Source organism: Triticum dicoccoides, chromosome 5B, assembly GCF_002162155.2.
Source record: "Triticum dicoccoides isolate Atlit2015 ecotype Zavitan chromosome 5B, WEW_v2.0, whole genome shotgun sequence".
In the NCBI taxonomy this organism is placed as follows: Eukaryota; Viridiplantae; Streptophyta; class Magnoliopsida; order Poales; family Poaceae; genus Triticum; species Triticum dicoccoides.
This window is the reverse complement of record NC_041389.1, coordinates 309,463,757-309,471,026: the sequence shown is the minus strand read 5'-3', so window position 1 is coordinate 309,471,026 and position 7,270 is coordinate 309,463,757.

Genomic DNA, 7,270 nt, shown 5'->3' with positions numbered 1-7,270 from the left:
GCAATAAGGACTCGTCAAATCGGGCAGTTGCCGAGGCAGCGGGGGGAAGCGGAGACGCCCACGTCCAATCAGTCGCTGCTACGTCTTGAGCTTGCGTTGGTTTTCCTTGAAGAGGAAATGGTGATGCAGCAAAGTAGCATAAGTATTTCCCTCAGTTTTTGAGAACCAAGGTATCAATCCAGTAGGAGGCTCCTCAAAAGTCCCACGCACCTACACAAACAAATAAGAACCTCGCAACTAACGCAATAAAGGGGTTGTCAATCCCTTCACGTCCACTTGCGAAAGTGAGATCAGATAGAGATAATATGATAAGATAAACATTTTTGGTATTTTTATAATATAGATTGGAAAGTAAAAGATACAAATAAAAGTAGATTGAAAGCGTATAGTTATGAGATTATCTAGGCATGATCATGTATATAGGCATCACGTCCATGACAAGTAGATCGAAACGATTCTGCATCTACTACTATTACTCAACACATCGACCGACTCCTGCCTGCATCTAGAGTATTAAGTTCATAAGAACAGAGTAACGCATTAAGAAAGATGACATGATGTAGAGGGGTAAACTCATGCAATATGATATAAGCCCCATCTTTTTATCCTCAATGGCAACAATACAATATGTGCCTTGCTGCCCCTGCTGTCACTGGGAAAGGACACCGCAAGATTGAACCCAAAGCTAAGCACTTCTCCTATTGCAAGAAAGATCGATCTAGTAGGCCAAACCAAACTGATAATTCGAAGAGACTTGCAAAGATAACTTAATCACACATAAAAGAATTCAGATGAGATTCAAATATTTCTCATAGATAAACTTGATCATAAACCCACAATTCATCGGATCTCGACAAACACACTGCAAAAAAAGAGTTACATCGAATAGATCTCCAAGAAGATCGAGGAGAACTTTGTATTGAGAATAAAGAGAGAGAAGAAGCCATCTAGCTAATAACTATGGACCCGAAGGTCTGTGGTAAACTACTCACAACTCATAGGAGAGGCCTTGGAGATGATGTAGAGGCCCTCCATGGTCGATTCCCCCTCCGGTGGAGCATCGGCGAAGGCTCCAAGATGGGATCTCGCAGATACAGAAGGTTGCGGCGGTGGAATTAGGTTTTCGTGGTCACTTTTGATGTTTTTAGGGTACTGGAGTATATATAGGAGGAAGAAGTAGGTCGGTGGACGCTCGAGGGGCCCACGAGGGTGGGGGGTGCGCCCACCCCCAGGGGGCGCACCGGGCACCCTTGTGGCCACATCGGTTGTTTCTTGACGTACACTCCAAGTCTCCAGGTTTGCATTTGTTCCAAAAAGATCACTCCCGAAGGTTTCATCCCGTTTGGACTCCGTTTGATATTCCTTTTCTTCGAAACACTAAAATAGGCAAAAAAAAATTAGCAACTCGGGCTGGGCCTCTGGTTAGTAGGTTAGTCCCAAAAATGATATAAAAGTGTAAAGTAAAGCCCATAAACATCCAAAATGGGTAATATAATAGCTTGGAACAATCAAAAAATATAGATACGTTGGAGACATATCAAGCATCCCCAAGCTTAATTCCTGCTCATCCTCGAGTAGGTAAATGATAAAAATAGAAATTTTGATGTGGAATTCTACCTAGCATAATTCTCAATGTAATTTCTTTATTGTGGCATGAACGTTCAGATCCAAATGATTCAAAATAAAAGTTCATATTCACATAAGAAATAGTAATACTTCAAGCATACTAACAAAGCAATAATGTCTTCTCAAAATAGCATGGCTAAAGAAAGTTACCCCTACAAAATCATATAGTCTGGTTGTTGCTCTATCTTCATCACACAAAGTATTTAATCATGCACAACCTCGATGACAAGCCAAGCAATTGTTTCATACTTTAGTAATCTCAAACTTTTTCAACTTTCACGCAATACATGAGCATGAGCCATGGACATAGCACTATATGTGGAATAGAATGTTGGTTGTGGAGAAGACAAAAAAGGAGAAGATAGTCTCACATCAACTAGGCGTATCAACGGGCTATGGAGATGCCCATTAATAGATATCAATGTGAGTGAGTAGGGATTGCCATGCAACGGATGCACTTAGAGCTATAAATGTATGAAAGCTCAACAAAGGAAACTAAGTGGGTGTGCGTCCAACTTGCTTGCTCACTATGACCTAGGGCATTTTGAGGAAGCCCATCATTGGAATATAAAAGCCAAGTTCTATAATGAAAAATTCCCACTAGTATATGAAAGTGACAACATAGGAGACTCTCTATCATGAAGATCAGGGTGCTACTTTGAAGCACAAGTGTGGTAGAAGGATAGTAGCATTGTCCCTTCTCTCTTTTTCTCTCTTTTTTATTTGGCCTTTCCTTTCTTTTTCTTTTTTATTTGGCCTTTCTCTTTTTTTGTAAAGTCCGAAGTCTCATCCGACTTGTGGGGGAATCATAGTCTCCATCATCCTTTCCTCACTTGGGACAATGCTCTAATAATGAAGATCATCACACTTTATTTACTTACAACTCAAGATTACAACTCGATACTTAGAACAAAATATGACTCTATATGAATGCCTCCAGCGGTGTACCGGGATATGCAATGAATCAAGAGTGACATGTATAGAAATTATGAAGGTGGCCTTGCCACGGATATGATGTCAACTACTTGATCATGCAAAGAGCAATATGACAATGATGATGCGTGTCATAATAAACGGAATGGTGGAAAGTTGCATGGCAATATATCTCAGAATGGCTATGGAAATGCCATAATAGGTAGGTATGGTGGCTGTTTTGAGGAAGGTATATGGTGGGTGTATGGTACCGGCGAATGTTGCGCAACACAAGAGAGGCTAGCAATGGTGGAAGGGTGAGAGTGCGTATAATCCATAGACTCAACATTAGTCATAAAGAAGTCATATACTTATTGCAAAAATCCACAAGCCATTGAAAACAAAGTATTATGCGCATGCTCCTAGGGGGATAGATTGGTAGGAAAAGACCATCGCCTGTCCCCGACCGCCACTCATAAGGAAGACAATAAATAAATAAATTGTGCTCCAACTTCATCACAAAGTGGTTCACCATACGTGCATGCTATCGGATATGGGGTTCTGGCAAAACCCTTAAGGTTTGTACTCTGGGGTGCGCGCGAAGATCTTTCCCCTACCGATCCACGTCCCAACGCCTCGCTGAGAATCTAAGCTAAATGCTAAACAACACAAGGGACACAAGATTTATACTGGTTCGGGCCACTGTTGTGGTGTAATACCCTACTCCAGTGTGTGGTGTGGTGGATTACCTCTGGAGCTGATGATGAATAGTACTAGGGAAGAGCAGCCTCGCGAGAGGTGTTCTTGTGGTGGTGTCTGCTTGAGAAGGATTCTCTAAGCTCTCTATGAGATGGGATCCCCTTTCTATGATGGTGGCTATCCCTATTTATAGAGGCCCTGGTCCTCTTCCCAAATATTGAGCGGGAAGGGCGCCAACAACGGTAATTTTGAAGGGGAACATCTAGTACAAGTTATCCTGACTAAAGTTGGTCTTCGGCTGCCAAAGGCACTGGCGATGACGCCGTCTTGGGCTCCACGGTGACCTCCGTCCTGCTGCTCTGCTGGTCTTGGTCTCGTTGCACCAAAATGGTAACCTTTGCTTGATGCCTCGGTACTCCGCGCCTATGCTTGCCCCCTTTTGCACCAAAGAGGAAACAAGGACACTGTGCAGGACGGCGCCCGCCTGGTGCCCACCTGGTCTCGATCATCATGGCTTGCATAACGAGCACCTCGCGAGGTACCCCTACCTTGATCTCTCCGCCTCCTCGCGAGCCTGCCTGGTGAGGCCGCTCCTGAGGAAGCCTTGCATTGTCCACCCCGCGAGGCTTGGCCCCTCGCAAGGGTCTTGAGCTTGAGTTGATGAGGACGGGCCATACTGGGCCACCATTTGAGCCATGCCGCAGGCCGCAGGAAGGCAAGTCTAGGGACCCCCATTCCCAGAACACCGACCGTAGCCCCTGGGCCCAAGGCACGCTCGGACTTGGCTTAGCAGAGAAGCGAAAGGGCAAGTGCGGAGCGCCGCGGGCCCCAACAGCCTGCGGCCTTGGGAGCCGCGTGGCGGTTGATTGGACGTGGGCGTCTCCTCTTCCCCATGCTGCCTCGGCAACTGCCCAACTTGACAAGTCCCTGCATGCAAAAATGAGTCATGATTACCTGCGATCGTGGAGGCCGACGGTTGGCCTCCTCTAGACTATAAGTACGGAGGGGCATGAGCCCCCGCAGTCCATCACTTCCTGCTTCGCTCCTGCTTCCTCGCTCCTCCTCCATCTTGACGCTAATGGCGCCGATTCACCGATTCTCGGCCGATGAGAAAGGAAAGGCCCCCCGAGAGGGGCCTGACCCGCTCCCACCGAAGAAGCGGCCGATCCCCGGCTGTCGCGACGAGGTCGCTTGGTAGGAGACGTCGAGGCCATGGTACGAGCGGCCACCCCCTGGGTTTCCGCTACCTTTGTACGCCCGGGCTGAGGGCCCTAGGGAAGAACACACTGAGCGGCGCCGCCCGTGCCGCCAGCGACGCCGTCGAATCACGGCGGTGCGTGTCGTCGCCCCTGGAGTCCATGCCGCGGGCTCCTCTCACGAGCTTGTGCTTCACGCCGCCATGCCTCCAAGCTCCTGGATTCACCTTCCTCCTTCTTTTGCCTTCGAGATGCCGCCGAGGGGGCCTCTTGAGCTCTGGCTGCAGCACACCGACTGTCGTACCCCTCCGACCGGAGCGGAGGTTGAGGTTGTCGCTCCGGGCAAGGTCTACATGACCCGAGGCTGGGGCGAGATCGCCCGGGTCTGCCGAACAGGAGGTGCCCTCGTGATTCATCTTGAATACAGCGGCACCTCCCTGATGCTCTTCAAGGTCTTCGACGCGGAAGGACGCCGGCTGGAGTGCTGCCCCAGGGAAGCGGCCGGGGCATCGAAGTGGCGAGGGCTAGGCCCGCCACCCGCTTCCTCAGCAGTTCCTCTGGCAACAGTGGAGATGCCAGACGGTCCAGCGACTCTCCCGAGCTTCTCGTGACTCCGGAGACGAGCAACGACAGCTACAAGCCCCCGAGCTCGCGCCACGCCTGGAGCAGAGTTGCTGCGCCAGGCCGCCGACGCGGCTGATCTGGATGGGGTTGGCGCTGGCGCTTGGTGGCCCACTGTTGATGAAGGCGTCGACCATGGAGGCACATGTAGTTAGCGTCGCTTAGGATTAGCACCTTTTGTTCCCTATGAGTAATCAAGGAAATAACCCGTGGGGGCATGTAAAGCGTCTGCTATGTCTTTTGTTAATATCATCCTTATTATGGAGTGGTGCAAGATGCTTGTCCTGCCCCGGCTTGGTTCCTCCTTTCTAACCTCGCGTCGGCTTGGTGCTCTACGCTGACAGGTCCCGGTCCCCAGGTAGGCTTCAGCCGTCGCTGGTATGCCAGGTCGCGATGTCGTGGTCAAGGCCAGGAGGTGAGTGGCCCGAGGTCCAGTAAGAGCCCCTGAGGCGCGACGCTCAGGAGGTCCCCTTTAGCGCTCAAGCAGCCGCCGTTGGGCGAGAAAGGAAGGCGTCGTCGCCGTCACAGAGCCGCATTAGGTGAGGGTTTGGTGTTGCGTTGATTAGCTATTCCAGGGTCATGACTTATCTCAGGATCTTGGAGCCGTTCCTTCGTGAGGTGCCGGACCTGTGTGTCGGTAGCTGGGATGTCGCTGGGTCAGGCCTTCGTGAGCTTCTCCTCTATTCCCTGCACTCTCCTTCATTCTCCATGTCCTCAGGTCCCAGCCCTCGAGCGAGCTCAGCCGCCACTGGTATGCCAGGTCGTGATGCCGTGGACAAGGCCGGGGGTGAGGGTTGGAGAGCCAGTAAGAGCCCCTGAGTCACGATGCTTAGGCTCCCCCCTTTTAACGTGCAAGCGGTTCACACGGGTGAGAGAGAGATCTCGCGAAGGCCTCCCCCACGTTGTTCCTTAGGTGGACCCTGTAAACCAACACGAGGAAAATAGGGACTGCCATTACGATTGCCGTCCAGCCATTGGTTGCTCCGAGGGGCTGCCGCGGCCAGAGCTCGGCCACTCAGATTTGTCGAAGTTGTAGGGACGGACACATGCACAAGTGCCGTGACAGAGCGAGCGGCTCCAAAGGTAGGTGTCAATCGAGCAGGCGATTATCACAGGCAGGTTAAGCATGGAAAGGAAAACCAATTTAGATAGATGCAGGAAAGACACATGCTACTGGGTCAGGACCGAGTGGCTTGGGGATGATGCAGCCCGAGGGGCGCCCCCAACAAGGTAAGCTAAAGACATAAGCAAAACGGATATTGCCGCAGGGACGGACCCACGCGACCTAGGAATGATGCAACCCTGAGGGCGCTCCCAGCTGAAATTAAACTCGAAAGATGTCACCTGATATCATTGCAGAGCGAGTGTTGGAGTAGCTGACGACGCGCGGTGAAGAAGCCAATCCTCACGAGCCTTCGGAGCCCTGAGCCTCGAGAGGCTCTAAAGGTCCGGGAGGCTCCTCAAGGTCCATCTCCATCTCCTGCAGGAACCCACGGTGCCTGGCCACCTGAGCCTCCAGAATGCTCCTCATTAGGCGCTGATGAGCAGCAACCGCGTTCGGCAGGCTGAAAGGCATGCGAACGTAGCTGTGTGGTGGACCCTCGCAACGTCCCACGCGCAAAGGCCAGAAACACTCCTGAGATGCGACTAGATTGAGCCTTGGGTAGTCGATGCAGATGCGCAGCCCGCCATCCTCACCTGGATGGGGAGCTACCCGGGTAGGCGGTGGTTGTCACGCATGACTCTCGACTCCTGCAGCTCCTGAGTGACCTTGGTGATGAACTCATGAGGGTTGGGCCCTCCTTGCCTCATGCCTTCCTTAGGGAAACATGCCACAAATCACGCCTCCAAGTGGTGCCCGAGCGCCTCCCTCGTGATCTTAGCAAAGTCAATGCCCTCCAGGAGAGAGCCCCTGAGCCTTGCCCGAGGAGGGCGCAGGGCGCGCCTTCCTATGTGATGGAGGGAGGTGCCCCTTGGACGGGCGCAGATCCAGGCGCGGTGCCTCCGGAGGTGCCTGCCTCCTGAGGCCTTGAGCGGGGTGATGTCTTCTTCTTCTTCGGAGCTGCCTCGTGAAGGTTCCCACTCTTGCTGTTAGGGTCCTCAATTGATGCGGGTTGGAAGGAACGCTCGAGAGAGCACACTGCATCCTTCTCTTCACAGGGGACTGTGATAACTCCGCCGCTTCCCGGCATCTTGAGGACATTGTAGCCATGGTG